Source organism: Chiloscyllium punctatum, chromosome 29 (genome assembly GCF_047496795.1).
Source record: "Chiloscyllium punctatum isolate Juve2018m chromosome 29, sChiPun1.3, whole genome shotgun sequence".
NCBI classification, from domain to species: domain Eukaryota; kingdom Metazoa; phylum Chordata; class Chondrichthyes; order Orectolobiformes; family Hemiscylliidae; genus Chiloscyllium; species Chiloscyllium punctatum.
This window is the reverse complement of record NC_092767.1, coordinates 10743585-10770145: the sequence shown is the minus strand read 5'-3', so window position 1 is coordinate 10770145 and position 26561 is coordinate 10743585. Positions and strand designations below refer to the sequence as shown.

Below are 26561 nucleotides of genomic sequence, written 5' to 3'. Positions count from 1 at the left end.
CCACCATGCCACTCATGGTCTGACAATTGATAAAGGAACAAGCAATGTTTATGGTCGTATCATTTGTGTATGTTGGTGTACAAAAGTCGTTGTTCAAGTACAGTATCAAGGTACACTGGGAGATACGCAAAAGGAGTCTCCCCCGATTGGTGCAAATACACGTTTCTCCCCTGCAATCCACTATGTGGAAGGCTGTGGACGGGAGCGTGTCAGGCTTGGGGCTGTAGTTAGCCTGGAGTTCGGGTGGTGACACGAGATTTGCCCAAATTGCCCCCCACTATCACGGTCAGGCTAGTCGCCTCCCGTGGAAGCAGACAGCTGGCATTTCTCGACAGGCTCTCAGTAATTTGCTGGGCAGTCTACCTTTGGGCTGTGTGCAAACATATCCAACAAGTGTAGCCAACGTCTAATCTCTCATTTTGTCTTATGCCCAAAGAACATGCTCTATTCCCTTCACATCTAGCAATGGCCCTTCGCAGCTCCCAACCTACTGGAGTCGCATTTACGCCATTTATATCCAGCAAGAAAATACCCCTCCTGCTTTAAATTCGCTTTCTCACCACGGCCGTCTCCCTTCGGGTTCGGGTGTGTCATTAATGACATTTGCCCAGCTTTGGGTTATGTCCATGATCTGGTTTGATTGGTTGCCATGCCCCACTGCTCCTATCGTCTGTAGTATATTCTGCACTGCAGCTCGGTGGGTGGGGGTGGGGCGACTGCACCACTATGTTCAACTGTCGACAGATGTCAGAGAAGGATCTATCTACTCCACACCACGAGACTCCCTCATTGCTCTTCTGAGTCTTACTTTGATCATAGAATATCGATTTCCCATGCCAGGTGCCCCTTTTGCCGTGGTGGCTATTACTAAATGCCAGTCACCGGCGCGGCATGGATCCCTGCATAAATCTTAATTATCCAATCTATAGTTGTCCATGTTACTGAACGGCTATTGGTCGCATGTAAAGATCCACTTCGTCCGATCAGTTAAGATTACCGTCAGCTGTTGCATCCCAGACGCCCCTGCCTTTATGAATTGTCCTACCAGGGCGCTTGCCAACAGTGTGAACTGGGGAAGCCCCACATTTGCTTAAGTCTTCTAATAAATACTTGCTCGAAATTGGTTTTAGTGTTGTGCGATGTCTCCTCAGTCCCACCTGCACGTTTGTAATGGCTGGCGTGTATCCACGAAGCTGTTCCGGCGACCTTAACAGCTATCTGTGCTTGTAAGACGTACTTGAAACGGTCCCAGCCACCTCTTCGCCTTCCTGTTTTCCCTCCTGAAGTATTTCGCCACCATTCAGACTCCAGGTTATAGATCGTACATCTTCCCTTCTGCTGAATGGGGTAGTGCTGTCTTCAGTTGATTCTGTATTTGGGACAGAAGTGTAGAGAGTTTCATGCAGTAACACAACATCTCATCCTCACAGTGGCCTGTTATCTGGCTTCCCTTACGTCTCGGGACAATTCCTGTGTTTGACGGCCTACCAAACAAAATTTCAAACGGGCTAAGGTTAGCTCTCCCTCTCCTCCTAGATCTCATACACATTAGCACAATTGGAAGTGCCTTTGTCCATGTCATCCCTAGTTCCTCTCAGCATTTTCTCAATATATTTTTTCAGGTAGCATTTTCTCTTTCCGCTGCCCTACCGCTCGTTTGGTGGTAGGCACAGTGTTATCCAATGTTTATTCCCAAATACTCACTAATCTGCTGTAGGGCATTATGGACAAATTGTGTCCCACTGTCACTACTAAGCCTAGAGTGTAGGTTTGCTCGCTGAGCTGTAGGTTTGATATCTAGACGTTTCATTACCTGGCATATGGAGGTTAGTGGGCTAGTGTAGTTTAAGTGGGCTTGGATCGGCGCAACATCGAGGGCCACAGGGCCTGTACTGCGCTGTATTTTTCTATGTTGTATGTTCTCGGTAACATCATCAGTGACGAACGCCAAGTGAAGAGAAGCTGTTGTCTCCTGCTTTCTAGTTATATGTTTGTCCAGGATGGGGTTCCTGCGGTTTGTGGTGATGCCATTTCCTGTTCGTTTTCTGAGGGGTTGATAGATGCTATCTAGATATTTGTCTTTTTTTATGGTGTTGTGGTTGGAGTGCTAGGCCTCAAGGAATTCTCTGGCATGTCTTTGCTTAGCCTGTCCCAAGATAGATGTGTTGTCCCAGTCGAAATGGTGTTTAAATTTCATCTGTGTGAAGGGCTACGAGGGAGAGAGGGTCATGTCTTTTTGTGGCCAGCTGGTGTTCTGTATCCTGGTGGCTAACTTTCTTCCTGTTTGTCCTACGTATTGTTTGTGGCAGTCCTCGCATGTAATTTTGTATATGACGTTGGTTTTGTCCATGGGTTGTACTGGGTCTTTTAAACTTGTTTGTTTTGTTTGAGATTGTTCGTGGGATTCCGAGAGGTCTTAATAGTCTGGCTGCCACTTCTGAGACTTCACTGATGTATGGAGAGGTCGATCGGGTTTCTGGCTGTGGTAGGTCTACTTGTCGTGGTTTGTTCCTGAGGAATCTGTGGACTGTATTTTTTAAGTATCCGTTCTTCTTAAATACGTTTTATAGGTGGTTCTCCTCTGTTTTCCGAAGTTCGTCTGTGCTGAAATGTGTGGTGGTTCATTGGAATAGTGTTCTGATACAGCTTCCTTTTTGCGTGTTGGGATGGTTGCTGGTGTAGTTAAGTATTTGGTCAGTGTTTGTCAGTTTGCTGTATATACAGACACACCAGAGAATTCCGAGAGGCCTCTTAGTCCAATCACAACGCCATAAAAAAACACATAGATCGATTTACCATCTGTCAACCCCTCAGAAAACGAATAGGAAATGATATCACCACAAACCCCAGGAACCCCATCCATAACAAACATATAAATAGAAAGCAGGAGACAACATCTTCACTTTACTTGGAGAGCACCACTGATGATGTTACCTAGCCAGGTAATGAAACGTCTGGATAACAAACGTACAGCTCAGCGAGCAAACCTACGCCATAAACTTCAACCTGAGCAATAAACCTTCACAAACCTTGGGACTACTAAGCCTCTCAGGGATGCTCCATCTCGGAATTATTTCAGTCAGGAAAGATTTGGTTATGGCACTGGCATTTTGTTTTGCCGTGGGGAACGCTTGCACCCATTTGGAAAACATATCAACTATTACCAGACAATACCTTTTTCCTTCACAGGACGTTAGTTTGGTAAAATCCAGTTGTAAATGTTCAAATTGTTTTTGGGATTTCGCATGTGCTCCATGACTCTCTGTATTCCCCTCCCCACATTATTGTTACAGATAACACATCGTTCACAATATTTCTGGAAGTAATGAGTAAATCCCTCATTGTACTACTGTGCTGAAATGCTGTCATATCTCCCCTCTTTTGACACATGTTCCTTACCGTGTGTCAGTTTAGCATAGAATGGAATTAATGATCGTGGTAGAAAAGGTTTAACATTGGCGCCACACCATACCCCTTACCTCAAACTGCACTCTGCTTTTTTCCCACTCAAACGTGTCTTCAAGCCTGGACTTCGACTGTGACTCCCGTCCGTCTGATGTTGGGGTAAGGATTTTTGTCATTCCCATGTCAAACTGATCATTTATCGGCTGTTGGGCTGCTGTCCTTGCCGCTGAGTCTGTCCTTGCATTTCCTTGAGAAACGGAATCGTTATTTTTCGTGTGGGCATCATATGTAAACACAGCGATTGATTTAGGCATTAGGACCGCTTCCAAGAGGTCAGAAATCTGATCACGGTGTGTGGTGGGCTTTCCGGTGAAGGTCAAGGAGTCCCTATTTTTTCACAGGATTCCAACATCATGTGGGACTCCGAATGTGTATCTGCTCTCGGTTAAATATTCGCTGTCTTTCCCTTAGCCAATTTACATGGCTCAGTCAATGCAACCAGCTCCGCTGCTTGCGCTGACAGTTGTGGAGGGAGTGATCCTGCTTTGAATACCTCATGGGTCGTTACTACAGCATACCGAATACAATTCTGGCCTGTCTCCTTGCTCCTGAATGCTGACCATTCCACAAAATAAACGCCATATTTGGATTCTGAAGTGGTGAATTCTGCAAGTCTTGTCGAGGCAGCACATTTCATTAATTACAGCGACACAATCATGTGGGTCTCTGTCTCCTTCTCTAGTGAGAGGACTAGCAGCATGAAAGACGTTACATCGTTTTATTACAATGTTAGAGTTCTCCAAGAACACAGTATTGTATCTGAATGTACACGTGCTGCCGACGTATGTGCTGTCTTTTGCTCGGCAAGCAGTAAGGATACTGCACGTGCGATCAGTTTGGTTAAGTCGCCATAGCCGATTATATAGCAACCACAGCTCGCAGGCATTTACGCAATCCTGCCGCTACGAGGTCGGGCTTAGCCGAAAAATAAGTTGCCAGCCTGAATTTTCCCCCATGATCCTGCAACAACACAGATGTCATGCAGCCATGTTTTTCATCTACCCTTTGACAGAAGGCTTGTTTGGATTCGGAATCCCCAGTGTAGGTGTACTTTGAAACGTCTTTTTCAATTCAACTCGGCCGCTGTGATCCATTGCAAAGGACCTTGGTTCTGCTACCCTTTTCCATGGGCCATGTCACTTCAGGGCACCTCAAGATTTGTGTAATGTGGGATAAACGTTCTTCAGTAGGAGCGTATGCCCAAAAAGGATAGCAATTGTTTGCTCATGTGAGGCCTTGGAATTTGCTGAATTACTTGCACTCTGATTTGACCTTCCCTTGGTCTTCCCTTGTTCAGATATTAAGTGACTGAAGAACTTCACCTGTTGTTGCATAAATTTAAGCTTTGCGAGACTGGCTTTGTCTCCTTCCCTCGTGCAACGCAAGGGAATCCTTCTCAAATTGTTCCTCTGTCGGTGCTACTATTAGGCAATCGTCTACAGATTGCAGAAGTGCAGACCCAGGGGTTAAAACAAAAGTCTCCAGATGCCTGCATAGAGCCTCATTATATATGGTGGGTGACTCACAGTAACATTGACAAAGTCGTGTGAACTCATAACATTTCCCTTTGAATGAAAAAGTGAACCAGAATTGACTATCTGGATGCACCATTCCACTAAAGAATGTATTTGCTAAATCCACAGCAGGGAACCATTTACTGTCCGGTGGAAATTGAGCTAATACAGTATAGGGTTTGGGAACATTTGATGCGTGCGGGACAACACTATTATTGACTGCCTGCAGGTCTTGAACAAGCCTCCATTCCTCCGGTTCAATTGGAATTTTTGCCATTTTGATCAGAAAAATGGGAGTTCTCATCGGTGAGTTTACACAGGGGATTATCTCTCTAGCCTTTGGGAAGGACTGAAAGACTGGAGTAACTACGTCCATGGCCTCGGGTTTTAACGGGTATTGTGCTCTGGAAGGACGATACTCCGACTTCGTGGTTTCTCGCATTGGTTCAGAACATCATGTTTGCCTTTTACCCATAATTCAGTAGGGACCGTTATTAATCTTGGGTCTGAGAGGTTTATCTGAGGGAAACGCCAGGCCAGCCTTCTAGGCTCTTCAGGGCTAGAGGGGGTTACCACGACTGTTCTATTGCCTGAGTTAGACAAATTAATTTCTTCCTATATGTCGACACATCTGCATTGAACCACAGACCCACATCGTACCAGAACACCTAACATTTCGTTCTTTATGCCTTTAGTCCCCATGGCCCCAAATCCTGCCACCAGTCACTGGACACCTTCGCCAGTGACACGCGAGGAGCATAGCCTTCCACATCAAAAATATAGAGCTTACATGCCATCGCAGGTACTTTACATAAGTTCACACTGACTGCACATCTGCCATCCCTTCAATAAAATTCGCACAATAACAACTGACTTGGTTTAACTAATCTCCTGAACCAATACTTCTCTTATGGTTCCTCAGGGATATCGTGGTGTATGTGTGCTGTGCAGTGCAGCATCACCCCGCAAGAAAAAGCGGTGTTAACAGGATTAACATGGTTACCTGCTTCCAGGGCGAGTGAATTGCTAACTGAACTCATTGCTCTCTGGCTTAATAGCCACTCATAGACATACACCAGGGGTGGTGGGTTGTATGTTACAGTTTACACTTATGAATCTTCCCTTTGAATTACCTGCAAGCCCGTCTGAGTACTGAGCAAATACAACCCAAGTCTCACTATGAGATTCTAAGCCATCAAATGTAAAGAACAGAATTCCGCTAACAAAATTGAGAATTAGAATGGATACACATTACTGATTTCACACAATATGTGTGCGGTAAAACTCTCTCACATCACGATGCCTGATGCCTCCATTGAGTTCAGGAACATTCCACTCATCTTTATTGGCGTCAACTCTCTGAACTGTCTTGATTTGACGAGTGAATATGCTGGCCATGTATCTACCAAAAAGGTAACTGGTGTACCTTCCACACATAACACAGAGGTAGTTGTGGTTCTGTTCGCCGAGCTGGGAATTTGTCTTGCAAACGTTTCGTCCCCTGTCTAGGAGACATCCTCAGTGCTTGGGAGCCTCCTGTGAAGTGCTTCTGTGCTGTTTCCTCTGCGGCTTCCGGTTGTCAGTTCGAGCTGTCCGCTGTAGTGGCCGGTATATTGGGTCCAGGTCGATGTGCTTGTTGATAGAGTCTGTGGATGAGTGCCATGCCTCTAGGAATGCCCTGGCTGTTCTCTGTTTGGCTTGCCCTATAATGGTAGTGTTGTCCCAGGCGAATTCATGTTGCTTCTCGTCTGTGTGTGTGGCGACTAAGGATAGCTGGTTGTGTCGTTTCGTGGCTAGTTGGTGTTCGTGTATACGGATCGTTAACTGTCTTCCTGTTTGTCTGATGTAGTGTTTTCTGCAGTCCTTGCATGGGATTTTGTACACTACATTAGATTTGCTCAAGTTGGGTATCGGGTCCTTTGTTCTGGTGAGTTGTTGTCTGAGCGTGGCTGTTGGTTTGTGTGCTGTTATGAGTCCTAGTGGTCGCAGTAGTCTGGCTGTCAGTTCAGAAATGCTCCTGATGTATGGTAGTGTGGCTAGTCCTTTGGGTTGCGGCATGTCCTCGTTCCGTTGTCTCTCCCTTAGGCATCTGTTGATGAAATTGCGACGGTATCCGTTTTTGGCGAATACCTTGTATAGGTGTTCCACTTCCTCTTTTTGTAGCTCTGGTGTGCTGCAGTGTGTTGTGGCCCTTTTGAATAGTGTCCTGATGCAACCTCGTTTGTGTGTGTTGGGGTGGTTGCTTTCATAGTTCAGGACTTGGTCTGTGTGTGTGGCTTTCCTGTAAACCTTTGTGGTGAATTCTCCGTTCGGTGTTCTCTGTACCATCACGTCTAGGAATGGGAGTTGGTTGTCCTTTTCTTCCTCTCTCGTGAATCGGATTCCTGTGAGTGTGGCGTTGATGATCTGGTGTGTTTTCTCTATTTCTGCGTTTTTAATTATTACAAAGGTGTCATCCACGTGTCTGACCCAGAGTTTGGGTTGAAGTTGTGGTAAGACTGTTTGTTCTAACCTTTGCATTACTGCTTCTGCTATGAGTCCAGAGATCGGTGAGCCCATGGGTGTGCCGTTGATTTGTTCGTATATTTGGTTATTGAATGTGAAGTGTGTTGTGAGGCACAAGTCCAGTAGTTTAAGTATGCCGTCTTTGTTGATATGTTCAACGTCCTGTTGTCTGTTATGTCTGTCCAGCAGGTTGGCTATTGTTTCTTTGGCTGGTGTTTTGTCGATAGAGGTGAACAGTGCAGTTACATCGAATGAGACCATAGTTTCGTCCTTGTCTATGTGTATATTTCTGATGATGTCCAAGAATTCCTGTGTCGATTGTATAGATTGTCTGGATCCGCTGATCAGGTGTTTCAGTTTCTGCTGTAGTTCTTTGACCAGTTTGTGTGATGGTGTCCCTGGTAGTGATACCATGGGTCTGAGTGGGATGTCTTGTTTGTGCACTTTGGGTAGTCTATAGAATGTGGGGGTGTTGTTGCTTTCAGGTTTCATTCTTTGTAGGTCAGACCTGGTTATCTGTTCGTTTTTTATAGATTCCTCAGTGTGTTGTTTATCCTGTTGGTGAGCTGTCGGGTGCCGTCAAACTCCCTCTTTTGGTAGGTGTTGGTATCTGCAAGTAGTTGTTGTGCTTTTTGCATGCATTTTGCTTTGTCCAGGATGACCGTCATTCTGCCTTTGTCCGCTGGTAGTATAATTATGTTCTTATCGTTTCTTAGTGATTTTAGTGCTTCCCTCTCCTTGGTGTTGAGGTTATGTGTTTGTTTTTTTCTTGTTATCAGCGGTACGATACTTTGTCTCACAGTTTGTTGTGTCTCTTCTGTCAGTCCATTGTTCCTGAGTGTGCATTCTAGTGCTGCTAGGATGTCTGCTGTCTTGGCATCCCTGTGGTTGTCGTTGAGTCCCTTGGCCAGTATTGTTCTTTCCATGTCTGTGAGCTGTCTGTGGGAGAGGTTTTTAACCCAGGTGCGTGTTGTGGTGTCCTCTTCTTTGTGTGTTAGTTTGGCCATTTTTTCTTTTAGTACCTTTTTTTGCAGTGTGTGGTCCTGTTCTGTCCTATGGTGACGGCCTGTTCTATGGTGCGGGTCCATTCCTGATTGGTGGTTTTTGAAATTAACGATTTTTGGCGCGCAATTTCTTGTCTGTATTTGTGTAGTCTGTTGTGAGCGTCTGTAATCATTACCTGGATCATCCTGAATCCGTTCTGTCTGGCTGTGTCCCGGACTTGTGGATTGTTGACTGGTGGTCTGTATCTGACACATGGTGGAAGGATTCGATTCTTTTGGCATTCATGCAGGAACCGGAGCTGTTTGTATGTGGCGCTTAGGCGGTTGGCACAGGATTCCCATTTCCTAGCTTGTCTTAGCGTCTCTCGCCCGTAGGTGTTCAAAGTTTGGGAGAAGATTTGTAGCTCGGGTGCTCGTTGTTGTGGCTCTGTTCGCCGAGCTGGGAATTTGTCTTGCAAACGTTTCTTCCCCTGTCTAGGTGACATCCTCAGTGCTTGGGAGCCTCCTGTGAAGCGCTTCAGTGCTGTTTCCTCCAGCATTTATAGTGGCCTGTCTCTGTTGCTTCCGCTTCCTTCTCTCTCTCCTCCAATGGTGTCCTCAGCATTTGCAACTGAATATTACTAAAACTTCCTTCCTCCAGAAAAACACATTCCTTGATTTACATTTTTAACTGCTATACAGAAACTGGGCCATAATTATTTCGCATATATTGTATTTTTTCTTGACCATTCCGAGTTGTCTGTCGACCCTCTTTTTGTTCGCTCTTGCTGGAGCCGATTTTCATGGATATTGGAAAAGTGTTCATTCTCTCTGTCTGTCTCTCTAACTGTCTATCTGTCTATCTCTCTCTCTCTCTCTCAGGATACCATAATCTTCTCTTTGCCAATATAACTTGCTTTTACCTCCCGAAGGTCCCTTCTCATTGGGCATGACCGCCTTATTGCCTTGGTTTTCACAAACCAAGAACACACGTAACTGGTACAGCTTTGGCGACTCCAACGCCGCCCATGGTGACTCCAAGTCTCAAACCACTGTTCATCTTGCTGTCACTTAAACTCTCTAGAGACGGTAATCCTTTCCCTTGAGTTTTACTCGAATACCGTGCGAGAGTTCACTGGTCCCTCCTCCTGGTTCGTATATTCTCTTCGAACAAGTCTCTATGTCAGATTACTTCAGCCACAACTCTTACCCTGACCCGATTTGATTCGGAACGCGACTTTGGGCTGATCCACTTATCCCCAGTCCTCTCACTCAAAGGGGCCAATTCAGCGCTCGAGATGAAGTGAAAGACCTTCTAGGCAGTGGCGCGTACACCTCCTGGGAATCGTCAAAATCTTACCCAGTCGCAGGGTCCCAGAAGAGCCCCCGAATTTACTGCCGTGGAATTTCAATCGACTCGACGCAAATGCTACCAAGAGCAAAGAAAAAGTTTATTTTTGAAATTTGCAGAATGGACCCGACACATTTGCAAGACGCCTCATAAAATGGAGCCTAACGGTTTTCACATATTCCCTTTATACTATATATCGCCTTGCCTTATCACACCTCAAGCCAGGAACCTGGATCAGTCGAGTTCCTTTCCACGCATGGAGTTGTTTTTTTCTAATTCATTGATTGCTGATATTATAGATTATTGGCATTGACAGTCAGCTGTAAATTAGGTTGAACTTTACATTTTTTCTGTCTTTTTGCAAAGTTAGGTCCATACTTCTTTGTTTCAACCATGCTTTCACAGATTTCACAAAAAATGATACTTTTCCATTACAGGGGATCAGGCTGACAGTGACTGATGGAGTGACCATGATAGTGACACAATGAGGGTGAGGTGTCAGTGTGGTAGTGATGCAGACTGTGTGAGTGGATCAGGTGGATAGTTACGCAGTGAAGGGGGTCAGAGTGATGGTGATGCAGTAAGTCTGAGGGATCAGACCAATAGTGACGCAGTAAGTGTGAGGTGGTCAGGGTGATAGTGAAGCACTTCGTGTGAGGGGTCAGTGTGACAGTGACGCAGTAAGAGTGAGTGGTCAGGCTGATAGTGTACGCAGTAATTGGAAGGAGATCAGGCTGATAGTGATGCAGTAAGTGTTACTGTGTCAGGCTGATCCTGACACATAAAGTGGGAGTGTGAAAGTGACGTAGTAAGTGTGATGGGGACAGGCAGAGTCTGACGCAGTTAGTGTGAGACAGTCAGGGTGATAGTGAGGGAGTAAGTGTTTGCGTTCAGGCTGGTAGTGACACAGTAAGTTGAGAGCGTCAGGCAGATAGTGGCCAATAAAAGTGAGGTGTTCGGGGAATAGTGATGCAGTGAATGTGAGGTGTCAGGCTGTTAGTGATGCAGTAAGTCTGAGGGGTCAGTCTGATAGTGAAGCAGTAAGTGTGAGGGGGTCAGGCTGATAGAGATGCAGCAAGTGTGGTGGGGTCAGGCTGATAGTGTCACAGTATGTGTGAGGGTTCAGGCTGATAGTGATGCAGTAAGTGTCAGTAAGTCAGAGTGATCCTAATGCAGAAAGTGAGAGGGGACAGGGTGATAGTGATGCAGTGAGTGTGAGGGGGTCAGCGTGATTCTGACAGAGTAAGTGTGAGTGTTCAGGCTGATAGTGATGCAGTATGTTGAGGACGTCAGGCTAATACTGGCCAGTAAGTGTTAAGTGACAAGGTGATAGAGATCCAGGAAATGTGAGGAGTCAGACTGATAGACACGGTGGAATTGTGATGGGTCAGGCTGATAGTGATGCGGGAAGTGTGCGAGTGTCAGGCTGATAGTGACGCAGTAAGTGTGTTGGGAGCAGAGCGATAGGAACGCAATAAGTGTGAACGGCTCTGGATGATAGTGACAGGTCACTATGAGGGGGAGGATGGTGGTGGTCCAGTGAGTGTGAGGTATCAGGATGACAGTGAAGCAGACTGTTATTGTGATGGTGACATGGCAATGTGATGGGGTCAGGGTGACAGTGACGCAGATGCTTTCAGGAGGTCAGGTTGTAGTGATGCAGTAATTGTGAGGGGTCAGGGTGATACTGACGCAGGGAGTGTGAGATGTCAGTGTGTTAGTGACGCAGAACATTTGAGGGGCCAGGATTATAGTGATGCAGTATGGGCAAGGGGTCAGGGTGACAGTGATGTAGATGCAAGTGTGAGTGTGAGTGTCTCAGGCTGATAGTGATGAAGTAAATGCGAGGGGGTAAGGCAGTTAGGGATGTAGTAAGTGTGCAGGGGTTGTGCTAGCAGTGACGCGGTAAATGTGAGTGTTGAAGCTGATAGTGACGCATTAAGTTTGAGGGCATCAGGCTGATCTTGACGCAGTAAGTGACGTTGTCAGGATGATAGTTACGCTGTAAGTGTATGGGGGCACAATGCTCTTGACGCAGTAAGAGTGGGGAGTCAGGGTGATAGTGATGCTGTGAGCATGAGTGGGTCAGCCTGATAGTGACGCAGTATATGTGAGGGAGTTAGCCTGGTACTGGCACAGTATGTGTGAAATGGTCAGGCTGATATTGATGCAGTTAGTGTGTTGGGGTCAAAGTGATAGTGACGCAACAGGTGTAAGTGGCTCAGGATGATAGTGACACAGTGGGTGTGAGATACCAGTGTGATAGTGATGCAGTAAGTTTAAGGGGTCAGGATGACAGTGACACTAAGTGAACGGCCCTCAGTGTGATAGTGCCACAGCAAGTGTGGGTTTGTCAGGGTGTAAATGATGTCGTAAGTGAGAAAGGGGCATTGCGATAGTGTTGCAGTAAGTGTGAGGTGGTCAGGCTGATAGTGACACAGTCAATGTGACCGGGCAGTGTTTTAGTGACAAGATAATTGTGAGGCGTCAGTCTGATACTGACACAATAAATGTGATGGAGTCAGGCGGATAGTGACACAGTAAGTATGAGGGGTCAGCCTGATAATGACACAATAAGTGTAAGGATTCAGGGTGATAGTAACATGTGAAGCGTGAGGGCGTGATTGAAAGTGACGCAATAAGTGTGTGGCGGTTAGGCTGATGGGGACGCAATAAAATGGCAAAGACTGTGTGAGTGGGTCAGGGTGATAGTGACACAATAAATGTGAGGAGGTCAGGGTGAGAGTGACAAAGTAAATGAGAGAGGATCAGAGTGAGAGTGACACAGTAAGTCTGAGTGGTCAGACTGATATTGACACAGTAAGTATGAAGGGGTCAGGCTGAGAATGACACAGTCATTGTGAAGGGGGAGAGTTTTATTTATACAGTAAGTGCGAGGCGTCAGACTGAAACTGATACAAAAAGTGTGAGTGGGTCAGGGTGATATTGACGCAATACGTCTGTGGGGTCAGGCTGATAGTGACGCAGTCAGTGTGATGGGGCAGAGTTTTAGTAACATGGTAAGCGTGAGGCGTCAGTCTGGTACTGACACAAAAATTGTAATGGAGTCAGGCTGATAGTGACGCAGTAGGTTTTAGAAGTGAGGGTGATATTAACATAGGAAGTGCGAGGGCGTCACTGATAGTGACGCAATATGTGTGTGGCTGTCAGGCTGATACTGACGCAGTAAAAATGAGGATGTCAAGGTGAAACTGGTGCAGTAAGTGTGAGGATGGCAGATGGACAGTGATGCAGTAAGTGTGAGGGGTTCACGCTGATATTGAGGCATGCAAGTGTGAGGGGTTAGGTTGATAGTGGTGCTGTGTGCCGGCGGGTCCGGCTGATAACGACGCAGAAAATGTGAGTGTCTCAGTGTGACAGTGACGCATTACATGTGAGAGGGTCAGGGTGATAATGACAGAAAAAGTGTTAGGGGTTCAGGTTGATAGTGATGCTGTAATTATGAGCTTGATCAGCATGATAGTGAGGGGCTTAGGCTAATAGCGACACAGCAATTGTGAGGGGGGTCAGGGTATGGTGACGCAAAACGTGTGAGCGGGTCAGGCTAATAGTGATGCAGTACGTGTGAGGTGTCAGGCCAATAGTGACGCAGTAATGGAAAGAGTGTTGGTGTGCTAGTGACGCAGTAAGTGTGAGCCGCTCAGGATGATAGTGATGCAATAAGCGTGAGGTTTCAGGTAGACACCCATGCAGTAAGTGTTACGTGTTCGGGGTGACAGTGACGCAGACACTTTGAGGGTGTCAGTTTGAGAGTGACACAGGAAATGTGGGGGGACAGGTTGAGAGTGACACAGTCAGTGGAAGAGGTCAGGCTGATAATGATATTGGAGTCAGGATAATAGTGGTGCAGTGAGCATGAGTTGTCAGGGTGATAGTGACACACATGGCGTGAGTGGGATAGAGTTATAGTGATGCAGCAAGAATGAGGAGGTCAGAGTGATCGTGTGCAATGTCTGGCTGAATGTGATGCAAGGAGATTGAAAGGTTTCGTGTGATCTGGACGCACTAAGTTTGCGGGGTCAAGGTGATAGTGATGCTGTAAGTATGAGTGGGTCAGTCTGATAGTGACACAGTACATTTGAAGGGATCAGGCTTGTAGTGATGCAGTAAGCGTGAGGCGGTCAGGCTGATATTGACGCACTAAGTGAGAGAATGTCAAGGTGATGGTGATGCATTAAGTGTGAGCAGGTTAGAGAGAGAGTGACGCTGTTAGTGAGTGGGGTTTGGCTGATAGGGATGCAGTCGGTGCGCATGTGTCAGGGTGTGAGTAATGCACGAAGTATGAGGGTGCCAGAGGGATAGTGACGCATTAAGTATGAGGGGGTCAGAATGATTGTGATGCAGTAATTCTGAGGGGATCAGAGAGATACCAACGCAGTCAGGCCGTTAGTGACGCTGTGAGTGTGAGTGTTGAAGCTCATAGTGAAGCAGTAGGTGTGAGGTGGTCAGTGTGATTGTGGCGCAGTAAATGTGAGAGGGTCAAGGTGATAGTGACATAGTAAGTTTGAGGAAGCAGTGTTGCAGTGACACGGTAAGTGTGAGACGTCAGTCTGGTACTTACATAATAAGTGTGATGGAGTCAGGCTGCTAGTGACACAGTAAGTGTCAGGAGTCAGGGTAATAGTAACATAGGAAGTTTAAGGGCGTGACTGATAGTGACAAAGTAAGTGTTTGGCAGTCAGGCTGATAGTGACGCAGTCAAAATGAGGGTCTCGAAGTGAAAGTGGCGCAGTAAATGTGAGGACGCCTGATGGATAGTGATGCAGTAAGTTTGAGGGGTTCACACTGATATTAAGGCGGTAAGTGTGAGGGGTCAGATCTAGAGTGATGCAGGAAGTGTCGGCGGGTCAGGCTGATAGTGATGCATACAAAGACCAAATATCCAAGGCTCACTGTAGTGCTGAATAGCGAGACTTCTCAAGGCTAAGACAAAAATCAATAGTTCTCATCCTGGTCAAAATTCACAATGCTTCATTCTAAAATTGTCCTCTCCTGCTTCTCGATTCACCAATGAGGGAACAACATTTAATTGCACCACCCGGTTTATCTCTTCAAATATTTTGCAACTCTAAATGAGATTACCTCTCTTGTTTTGAAACTGTTAAAAAAAGACCGGATTTGCCCAATTTCAATTCACAGGACTAATGTTCATCCATGATATCAAGGCTAATCGCCATTCGTGATATTCCTCATATGGCATTAGTATCTTTCCTAAATTGCTCATAATTCCTCATACTGTAGTCCAAGTGCGGTCGAACTGAGCCACAATACATTGGAAATAATGCTTTGTTCTCCTGCTCTGAAATCCTTCTGCAGCTTTCACAACAGACTTCTACAACTGCTACTAGACTTCATTGACTTATTAAACAGTTCTCCAAGATGCAATTCCAAAAATCTGTACATCAGACTTTCTACTTCAAACCTTCGATAATAATCTCCACACATTTCCCTCCTGACAAGTGTGATACAGTCAAATCGTTGCTATTTATTAAATCATGAGGGACATGGATAGGTTGACTCACCAAGGTGTTTTCCTGCTGGTGAGGAAGTCAAAATTTAGAAAACATTGTTTTAGAATTAGTTGGTAAGGATTTAAAAGGGACGTCAGGGGCAACTTTTTCAGTCGTGTCCAGAATGAGCTGCCAGAGAAATTGTTGGAGACTGATACAACTGTAACATTTAATACCATCTGGATGGATATATGAGTAACAAGGTTTAGAGGGTTGTGGGCCAAATGTTGGCAAATGGGACCTATTAATATAGGACAACTGTCCACCATGGTCAAGTTGGAAAGAAGGGCCACTTTCCATGTTGTATTGTTCAAGGACTTGATGACTCTAGAACAATCGCAAAAACATTGCAAATAATTCCATCAAGACGATTTCAAGTTCCAAATCTTCGGTCAATCTTCCTCTCTTGTGCTCACAAGTTCATTACCTGATGTCAGAACTTACGGATTAGTTTCTGGATCCCTTTCTGTAAATTGGTTCTGCATTCTTTCTAATTCCGATTTTTTTTTAACGAATGTAGCTAGTGTTTATGGACTTAGCATCAATATTTCTAATACCATATTTCGATGAATATTAAAACACAACAGCATATCTACTTTGGCACCAGATGACGAGCAATTGAGTCAAAATCGATCGGACGCAGTGAGACAATGATCCTCTCTTCGTGTGGTGTACATCCGTGACTCTATAATTCAATGAAGAATCATTCCCACAACTTCAGCTGTGTCAGGATCTAGTTTTCGGTGAAAGCCTGTCAATCTGCTAAGGTAACGTTTGTCTGGGTCTCTGCAAAGGATTCGGCGACATCTTTGGGTCTTGACAATTTGTTCTTCAAACAAATTACGTATTTCATGAATTCAGTTTTTTACTATGAAAATTCGCAATGAGGAGGCAGCTGTGATGGCCGAGAGGTTAAGGCGTTGGATTTGAAATCCAATGGGTTCGCCCTGCGCAGGTTCGAATCCTGCTCACAGAGTTGACTATTTCGAAAGTCATTAATTACTTTGCAGAATTTGGATTTCGTGGAGCTTGAGCTTTGCATTCAATTAAAAGTAGATTTTTAACTGTGAAGAATCAGAAGTAATTTCAAGATGTCTAATTGAATAAATTATCTGTCGAGACACAAAAAGCCATCAACTTCCAACACGAATCAGTTTCCAAACATTGGTCGAACTATCGTGAAATTTGGATGTTTGGGAGGTGGTGAAATTAAGCAAAACAAGAAGCAATGCAATACATTTCCCTGCAGGTGGTGAGTTTTTTTTAGGATCAGTTGAAAGTCAAGCTGAGAAAGTTCAACCTAATTTAAAGCTGACTCTCAAGGCCAATTATCTAATATATCAGCAGTCAATGAATTAGAAAAAAAGTTACAAGTCGCTGTGCAAAGGTCACATATCTGACCCATTATTGTGCCATTTAAGAACACAGGATAAAGTCATTGACATTTGCACTGGGAACATTAGAACACACGAGACTTTGGGCCAAAGTTGGAAACTGCGACTGGAATGATTGGCTCTCTGATCAGCCGCGATGCACACAGGTGGAATGGCCTTTTCCCACTTTGTAAATCTACGAAGACAAGTTGAAAATAATCTGCAAGGAAAATGTTCATAAAGGGTGTTTTATTTACACCAAATACGACAGTATCTATCGCCTTGTCTTGTTATTTACTTGTGAGGATTCGATACTCTCAGAACCGTGGCCCGGATCGTATTCCGGCTCATGGAATGTAGTCATGGCCGAGTGGTTAAGGCGATGGGTTAGAAATCCATTGGGGTTTCCCCACATAGGTTCGAATCCTGCTGACTACGTTATGAATGCTTTCCTGCTGGAACTATTCAAAGTTCCGAAAGCCTGTTTTGCAAACCAGGCCTGTAATTTGATTAGACTTGAGAAACTCGAGTTCTTCATCAGAAATGCTCCACATTTAAAACATGATCTCTGTTTCTCTTTCCAGATACACTGCTCGACACATCGGGTTTCTGCAGTTGCTATTGAACGCCCTGAGCAGAAGTGCTGCTTTTCATTAGATTCCTTTCATCCCTTGTCCTCTGTTCTCTGACTCTGGTCATTGGCAACACTTCCTCCTGCTCGTCAGAGTGCTCATTCCCCACCGCTCCCTCTCCCATCATTACAAACGACCGCAGGAAATTGCCACTTAACCATCTTTGTTCCCAAGTGAAACTCACCAGCCTAGGAACTGTCTCCACCAAACGGGACTTCTCATCCCTGGACATGGTGCAAGCCAGAGGATTGTGAAGAGTTACTGTGCAAATATTGTCAGTTGGCAGTTGGAAAAATGTTTAGGAAGCAAACCATATAATTTAGGCTCCAGCTTTGGAAATCCTGACAAACCCTTTGGGAAATGGAATCATAGGAGATTGAAGAAGTGTAAATTGTCAGTCCGAGTAGAGGAAGGGACATTGACTCTGATCTTCTCGGCACAGGAACTGATCTGAGACATTGAAAGAATTCTCGCTCCCGTACGCGAGGAATACAAACTTCATCTGGACTGTGAGATAATGAAAAACTCTGGAACACTCAAGACAATATCCAAATATTGACTGAGATCACTACAGTACGAGTACTATAGATGGGTCAGTTTTTGTCCACTGTGTGCGGGAGGGCTTCCTGACACAGTATGTAGACATGCCTTCAAGGGAAGAAGCCACTTTCGATTTAGTACTGGGTAACGAGCCTGGCCGGGTTTTAGATTTGGAAGGAGGTGAGCACTGTGGAGACAGCGATCACAATTCTCTCAGGTTTACTTTCGTGATGGAAAGGGATAGGTGTACTCCACGGAGCAAGAGTTTCAGCTGGTGGAAGGGAAATCACGATGCAATGAGGTAAGATTTAGGAATCGTAGAGTGGGGTAGGAAACTGTAGGGGGTGAGCACATTAAAAATGTGGAGCTTATTCAAGGAAAAGCTCCTGTGTGTCCTAGATAAGTATGTACCTGTCAGGGAGGGAGGATTACTTGTGAGGATTCGATACTCTCAGAACCGTGGCCCGGATCGTATTCCGGCTCATGGAATGCTGATATTGTTCAGCTAACATGTCGGTGTACCAGTACTTCTGCCGATTTTCCGATGCTAGCAGGTCATTGGTTTTGTCCAAAACATTATGAATGTTAACATAATACGAATAGCTGCAGTTGCTGGAAATCTGAGCCAAAAACGAAAATTGTTTGCGGAACGCAGAAAGACTGGCAACAGAAACATCGACTTTCCTGCTCCTCGGATGCTGCTGTGCTTTTCCAAAATTTTCTGATCTAAAATCAGGTTTCCAGCATCTGCAGTCCTCACTTTTGCCTAGTTCCTTCAGTGTCGCTGGTTCCCAATTCAAGAACTCCGTCTCTAGCGGTTTCATGTCTGTACCTCCATGCTGTCGAGTTGAAGAGTGAAGAAAAGTAACTCACCCCCTCCATCTCTGGGGTAATTAGGGGCTGAAAGTGAATCGTATCACATTGAAGTGTATCTACAAGCGACTTAATCTCTGTCTTTTATTGGGAACCATCTCTTTCATTGTAACCATCAGGAATGACCATTTCGTTCGCTAAAAAGAGAAATGAATATGTCACTAACCTTTGTTTGTTTAATGGCCAAGAATACTCAGATCAATAGTTCCCTTGATTACCTCTGCTGGTCATGTTCGCAAAGAGGTCTAGCAAATTGCCAAGTGTGATTTTCCTTTCAATAAATAATGTTGAATCAATTTTGCTGCAAATATCTTGTCCTAACTTTGTGCTTTTCTTCTTTTACATTGGTGTCTCGCACCTTACAAATGACAGCAAAGGTATGACAAATGACAGCAAAGGTATGAATGGAGATGGAAACATGAAACTCATGTCAGAGGCAGCTTTCAATGATATCACGGCTGATTTGGCCAATGCTCAGGGGGCGGCGCTGCCTGTAGTCATGGCCGAGTGGTTAAGGCGATGGGTTAGAAATCCGTTGGGGTTTCCCCACTTAGGTTCGAATCCCGCTGACTACGTTATGAACGCTTTCCTGCTGGAACTATTCAAAGTTCAGAAAGCCTGTTTTGCAAACCAGGCCTGTAATTTGATTAGACTCGAGAAACTCGAGTTCTTCATCAGAAATGCTCCACATTTAAAACATTATGTCTGTTTCTCTTTTCAGATACACTGCTCGACACATCGGGTTTCTGCAGTTGTTATTGAACGCCCTGAGCAGAAGTGCTGCTTTTCATTAGATTCCTTTCATCCCTTGTCCTCTGTTCTCTGACTCTGGTCATTGGCAACACTTCCTCCTGCTCGTCAGAGTGCTCATTCCCCACCGCTCCCTCTCCCATCATTACAAACGACCGCAGGAAATTGCCACTTAACCATCTTTGTTCCAAAGTGAAACTCACCAGCCTAGGAACTCTCTCCACCAAACGGGACTTCTCATCCCTGGACATGGTGCAAGCCAGAGGATTGTGAAGAGTTACTGTGAAAATATTGTCAGTTGGCAGTTGGAAAAATGTTTAGGAAGCAAACCATATAATTTAGGCTCCAGCTTTGGAAATCTTGAGAAGCCCTTTGGGAAATGGAATCATAGGAGATTGAAGAAGTGTAAATTGTCATTCCGAGTAGAGGAAGGGACATTGACTCTGATCTTCTCGGCACAGGAACTGATCTGAGACATTGAAAGAATTCTCGCTCCCGTACGCGAGGAATACAAACTTCATCTGGACTGTGGGATAATGAAAAACTCTGGAACACTCAAGACAATATCCAAATATTGACTGAGATCACTACAGTACGAGTACTATAGATGGGTCAGTTTTTGTCCACTGTGTGCGGGAGGGCTTCCTGACACAGTATGTAGACATGCCTTCAAGGGAAGAAGCCACATTCGATTTAGTACTGGGTAACGAGCCTGGCCGGGTTTTAGATTTGGAAGGAGTTGAGCACTGTGGAGACAGCGATCACAATTCTCTCAGGTTTACTTTCGTGATGGAAAGGGATAGGTGTACTCCACGGAGCAAGAGTTTCAGCTGGTGGAAGGGAAATCACGATGCAATGAGGTAAGATTTAGGAATCGTAGAGTGGGGTAGGAAAATGTAGGGGGTGAGCACATTAAAAATGTGGAGCTTATTCAAGGAAAAGCTCCTGTGTGTCCTAGATAAGTATGTACCTGTCAGGGAGGGAGTAAGATATAGGACGCGTGAGCCGTGCTTTACTAAGGAAGTGGAAACCCTGGTCAAGAAGAACAAGAAGTCTTATGTGAGGAGAAAACGTGAAAACTCAGTTCGAGCGCTCGAGGGTTCCAACGATATCAGGAAAGACCTAAAAAGAGAGCTGAGAAGAACCAGGAGGAGACATGAGAAGTTGTTGGCAGATAGGATCAGGGTTAACCCTAAGGCTTTCCATAGGTATGTGAGCACTAAAAGAATGACGAGAGTTAAATTTGGGACAATCAAGGATAATAATGGGAAGTCGTATGTGGAGTCAGTGGAGATAGAGGAAGCACTAAATAAATATTTTTCGACAGAGTTCGCTATAGATAATGAAAATGTTGGCGAGGAAGATAGAGAGATACTTGCGTCTAGACTAGAAGAGATTGAGGTTCACATGGAAGAGATATTAGAAATACTGCAGAGTGTGAAAATAGATAAGTCAGCTGGGCCGGTCGGGATCTATCTGATGTTGTTCAGCAAATGCACGACAGGAAGGTACAAATCAAGCTGATGCTAACAACGGCTCGTTTTGAGCCGCTAATTTGCAGTGAAGTGGCGACGCCAATAAAAGGTGTCACGCAGCTCGTCTAATTCCACATCCTGAGCTCGAAATGACCAGATGTCTCTCGCAGAATTTCGGCAGGGTCTTGCTTAGACGACACCATGACACGTTTTCACTGGAGTGGATCATGAAATCGCGTCGGGACTGCGAATAAAACGATGGAAACTTCCAGCAGAGAAGGAGGCGACCCCGAAGCAGGCAGCTGAGGACAAATGTTTCTCCTTTGCCAGTGAAAGGCACTGCTTCACAAATTGGAAACTTCGAAGTGAAGCAGTGTTGGTGATTTTCTTCGCTGCTTGTTCACCTTTTTAATTCTGATTCCGTGAAAGTCCATGGCATTACATATCGACATTCTGCCAGCGGTGAATGGGTCTGTTGGGCCAGTAGTGTAATGGATAACGCGTCTGACTTCGCATTAGAAGATTGTAGGTTCGAATCCTACCTGGCTCGAGGGGTATGTCTGACTTTAACCGTGCCCCACGTTGACGCTCCCCTGTGATGTCGTGCCGGATCGTCGCTTCTGTGCTACCCCATTTGAAACTTGCATTTGTCCTATTATCCATTTCAAATTCCAGCTCACCACAACGGAGACCTCTGTCGCTTGGGGGTATCTTTCTGTGTGTCTCCCTTTGTGGGTGAAAATGAGCCTAAGTTCCTCAAAAGAGTTACATGTCGCTGTGCAAAGGTCACACATTTGTGCCATTTAAGAACACAGGATAAAGTCATTGACATTTGCACTGGGAACATTAGAACACACGAGACTTTGGGCCAAAGTTGGAAACTGCGACTGGAATGATTGGCTCTCTGATTAGCCGCGATACACACAGGTGGAATGGCCTTTTCCCACTTTGTAAATCTACGAAGACAAGTTGAAAATGTTCATAAAGGGTGTTTTATTTACACCAAATACGACAGTATCTATCGCCTTGACTTGTTATTTACTTGTGAGGATTCGATACTCTCAGAACCGCGGCCCGGATCGTATTCCGGCTCATGGAATGCTGGTATTGTTCAGCTAACATGTCGGTGTACCAGTACTTCTGCCGATTTTCCGATGCTAGCAGGTCATTGGTTTTGTCCAAAACATTATGAATGTTAACATAATACGAATAGCTGCAGTTGCTGGAAATCTGAGCCAAAAACGAAAATTGTTTGCGGAACGCAGAAAGACTGGCAACAGAAACATCGACTTTCCTGCTCCTCGGATGCTGCTGTGCTTTTCCAAAATTTTCTGATCTAAAATCAGGTTTCCAGCATCTGCAGTCCTCACTTTTGCCTAGTTCCTTCAGTGTCGCTGGTTCCCAATTCAAGAACTCCATCTCTAGCGGTTTCATGTCTGTACCTCCATGCTGTCGAGTTGAAGAGTGAAGAAAAGTAACTCACCCCCTCCATCTCTGGGGTAATTAGGGGCTGAAAGTGAATCGTATCACATTGAAGTGTATCTACAAGCGACTTAATCTCTGTCTTTTATTGGGAACCATCTCTTTCATTGTAACCATCAGGAAAGACCATTTCGTTCGCTAAAAAGAGAAATGAATATGTCACTAACCTTTGTTTGTTTCATGTCCAAGAATACTCAGATCAATAGCTCCCTTGATTACCTCTGCTGGTCATGTTCGCAAAGAGGTCTAGCAAATTGCCAAGTGTGATTTTCCTTTCAATAAATAACGTTGAATCAATTTTGCTGCAAATATCTTGTCCTAACTTTGTGCTTTTCTTCTTTTACATTGGTGTCTCGCACCTTACAAATGACAGCAAAGGTATGAATCAATTACCAAGATATCCCTCGTGATGTTTTATGGGACATGTGTGATTTTTTTTGATTTTGGTTCTCCAAACGTTTTTACAATAGAACCGAGTGTTTTAGATGGGAAGTTAAGATCACGCATGACTACTGCCTTTTTTGTCACTCACACGCATTTTTCCCCTTGTACGATTTATTTCGCTTTGTGGTTACTGCGAGTGGGCTTGTAAACTACACATGCTTGTGAGTCCATTCCTCACTGTTCCTCAACTCCAGCCAAACAGACTTTACATCCTTATTTCCTGAATCAAGGTAATTCTCTAACCATTGCATAAATGTCATTAAAACTTCGGTATTTCACATGCCTCTGTATATCATCTTTCAATATCAATTGATCTTTTACTGTATTGCAGTTGTGCATAAGAAGAGAAAAATGAAATGGAGAATCGTGGGCCTACGCTTCATACACCCGTTATTGAAGCGAAAATGCAGATTTCTGCCGATAAAACGATCGTGGAACCATGTGCCGAACCCTCAGGAAACACAGAATAAGTGCAGTGCCACAGGGCATGTCAAGGACAGCACTAGAAGGACAACAGAAATGCTGCTCTAAGCTCCTATTTTGGATGTATTTCTCAATGAGTGTGACATGTGTTCCATCAGGAGTTACCTCACACAAGGAAGTAACCAGTGCTGCAGACTGTCATATCATCCAGATTCCAAGCCCTGGAATCAGAGACATTCAATATTCTGTGCATAACTGCAAGGAACAGCTGTCCAAGGCGTTTTTACAGTCCAGATGAAATTATGAATGCAGCTCTCTAGTTGTAAGCCTCTTTCTCCTATGTCGTGTTTCGTGCAGTCCATGCGTGGAATCTCGTCAACCACGTTTGAACTGCACATGATGGGGTATTGGGCCTTGTTTTCTCGTGAGTTGTTGTCTGAGTGAGTCCCTCGGTTTCTGTGCTGTTATAAGTCCGAGTGTTCGGAGGAATCTGGATATCATTTTCCAGAATTTGGTTTTAACACAGGGAAGCATGATTTAAAAATTACCTCATAGCAAATCCACGTTGCAAACTTTGTATGCCATGCATTTGCGAATGAAGGTGGGTGGATATTGGTTCTTGGCAAAGACTTTGTGTGGGCGTCAGTCCAGCAGTCCCTAGTAGCAATACGTACAAACGGCAGGGGGCACACATTCGGCTAGAATAGCACAACAATAATAGGACAGGGCAAGCAGAAGACAGGCAGACAATTCATGGAAGCAGGGCACTCATCCACGGATTCCATCCGTTGGACCCAATCTGCAATCCCAACAAACGGCAGCAGCAGGAATGAAACCAAATGCATTCGTACCAAAACATGAGAGCAGCGCTTCACAGGAACCTTTGCAGCGCTGAGAATGTCACCCAGAAAGGGACGAAAAGTCTGCAAACCATCTTCCTAGCGTCACCGAACTTTTCAACAAGAACTCCAGAAGCATCCGAACTTCACATCTTTCTGCTCCAAAACACTCCGCTTTTCCACAACAGAGAATTGCACACTCAACTACCGCGTGTAAGATGAGAATTGCAGCCCCTACACGACCAAGGGCGGCAGTAAGAGTGAGGGGAAACAGCTGCCACTGTCATTCCACAGCTACAAACGCTCTCTTTGAAAGGTACATTATCGTATGAATGTCAGGACAGCAGTAGAATACGGGAACTAAACAGCCTGCGCTGTGTATTCATATTCTGGACAATGTGAGTTGTTCACAGTTTTCCCTGAAAGTGAGTGGACGTCGTTATTTCACCGCTGTTGTGAAGCCAGATCCTGCACTGAGTCTGCTCCCTCGTTTTTTGTTGTTGTGGCGAAAAGGTGGGCAATCGCAACGTGAAACTTTGTTATATTTCTCTCATTTCCTTCATTACTGTCCTGGTGAGGGAGGCTGGAGATTGGCTCGCTCGATCAGATGGAGGCACCAGCGCATTGTTGACCTAATTTAATCGAGAATGTAATTGGTCATATTCACTTTGCATGGTATATTTTTCTGTTTTGTTTAATGTTACTTGAGCACTTTCTGTTACTTGGCAATGCACTAAATCTCCAGAATGTCGGGAAGCTCCGTTTGGAATTGCTTCGGTGTTATTTGTGTGAGCTGCTCTTGACATACACGTCTTGCACTGCCCCACAGACAGAAGTAATGAGTTTGCGTGACTGATAATGACTCTGCCTTTTGAGTTTTGCACCTGGTCCATGTTAAGAGCGGTCAGTTTTTGGATTCACTGGAGAGTTAAGGGGATAACACGATTTGTGAGGTTATTTTTTAGTCAACGAAATTATTTGATGGAGAACTTGGGAATGTATCAAGGAGAATGGTCATTGTCTGTAAATGTCTGGAAAACATTCCTCTCTGTGTCATTTCAAAACATTACGCCTCAAGAAAAAAATAAAATTCAAGCACGCTGACTTAGTAACACAGAGCATGTGTTTTTGCAAGTGGTCTATTCAAACTGTTGTCAGGTACTGGAGTGTCACAGAATTACCGAGCACGGAAGCAAACCTTCCTATCCACCTGGCACCTGTTGAACAGATGACCGTAACTAATCTAAACATATTTGCCAATATTTGTCCCTTATCTCTCCGAACAATTCCTGTCTGCATACGCATTTAGATGCCTTTGAAGTGTTGTGAGTGCACCAAACTCTGCCACTAAATGTGGCAATTTATTCCACACGCACAAAAATGTCTGTATTAAAAACAAGTGTCACTCACGTCCCTTTCAAATTGTATGGCTCTCACATTAAACCTATGCTATCTCACTGTAAACTCATGTGACTTCTGAAAAAGTATAGATTGACTATGTTCTCTGTTCGTCTACCTCATGATTTTGTAAACTTTTCCAAGAACATCCCTCAGGCCTGGAGCTCCAGGGAAAACTGTCGAAGAATATTCAGCTTCTTAATAATGTCCACACCGTGCAAACCTTTCAAATCGTTGTAAATATTTTTTTTAATTATGCTAAGGTATATATAGAAAGTGCCAGGGGAAATTGCCTGAAGTGAAGCGATGCTGAAACATTAGTCTTGACAGGTTTGGCGCTTAGTTATCGTCAGGGAGCGTCGCCGAGTGGCTTAATGTAGGTAAAAGCAATGAATGCAGATGCTGGAGACCAGATTCAGGATTAGTGGTGCTGAAGAGCGCAGCAGTACAGGAAGCATCCGAGGAGCAGTAAAATCGACGTTTCGGGCGAAACCCTGTATTCCTGATGAAGAGCTTTTGCCTGAAACGTCGAGTTTACTGCTCGTCGGATGCTGCCTGAACTGCTGTGCTCTTCCAGCACCATTAATCCAGAGAGGTTTCATGTGCTGCGTTTAGGATCCAGTCTTTATTGCGTCGTGGGTTTGAAACCCAACTTTGCAATAGAACAACTGCAGGCAGATTTTATGACAGAGCTACACAGGTCCTGATATTGCTTTATGGGTGTGTTTGTTACTCCTCGGGTCTCTCACCCTCTCTGCGATAAACACGGGAACATGAGCAATTGATTCTTAAAATAATAAGAACGACTGCTCTCCACATCTTCTCGATCACTGTGCGTTTGGATGTGTACACGCACAATTTTGCTGCCAGTTGCTGTGTCTGAAATGGTCAGAGCATTTGGCTGAATTGTTGGTTGTCCAAGCCCAAAAAGAGCACAGTGCCTCAAATATTTCACATCAAGTATTGAGATCGACCATGCGCTG

The 26561-nt window shown here is 44.8% G+C and overlaps 4 non-coding genes across 4 annotated transcripts; all 4 read left to right on the top strand.

The window, feature by feature from the left end:
- The first annotated feature begins 16243 nt into the window (after positions 1-16243).
- trnas-uga (transfer RNA serine (anticodon UGA)) lies at positions 16244-16325 on the top strand. The gene has a single exon. It is a non-coding gene; the product is annotated as a tRNA-Ser (tRNA).
- Positions 16326-17078: 753 nt separating this feature from the next.
- trnas-aga (transfer RNA serine (anticodon AGA)) lies at positions 17079-17160 on the top strand. The gene has a single exon. It is a non-coding gene; the product is annotated as a tRNA-Ser (tRNA).
- A 2100-nt stretch (positions 17161-19260) lies between these two features.
- Positions 19261-19342, top strand: trnas-aga (transfer RNA serine (anticodon AGA)). The gene has a single exon. It is a non-coding gene; the product is annotated as a tRNA-Ser (tRNA).
- A 2127-nt stretch (positions 19343-21469) lies between these two features.
- On the top strand, positions 21470-21542 carry trnar-ucg (transfer RNA arginine (anticodon UCG)). Its single transcript has one exon. It is a non-coding gene; the product is annotated as a tRNA-Arg (tRNA).
- The last annotated feature ends 5019 nt before the right edge of the window (positions 21543-26561 follow it).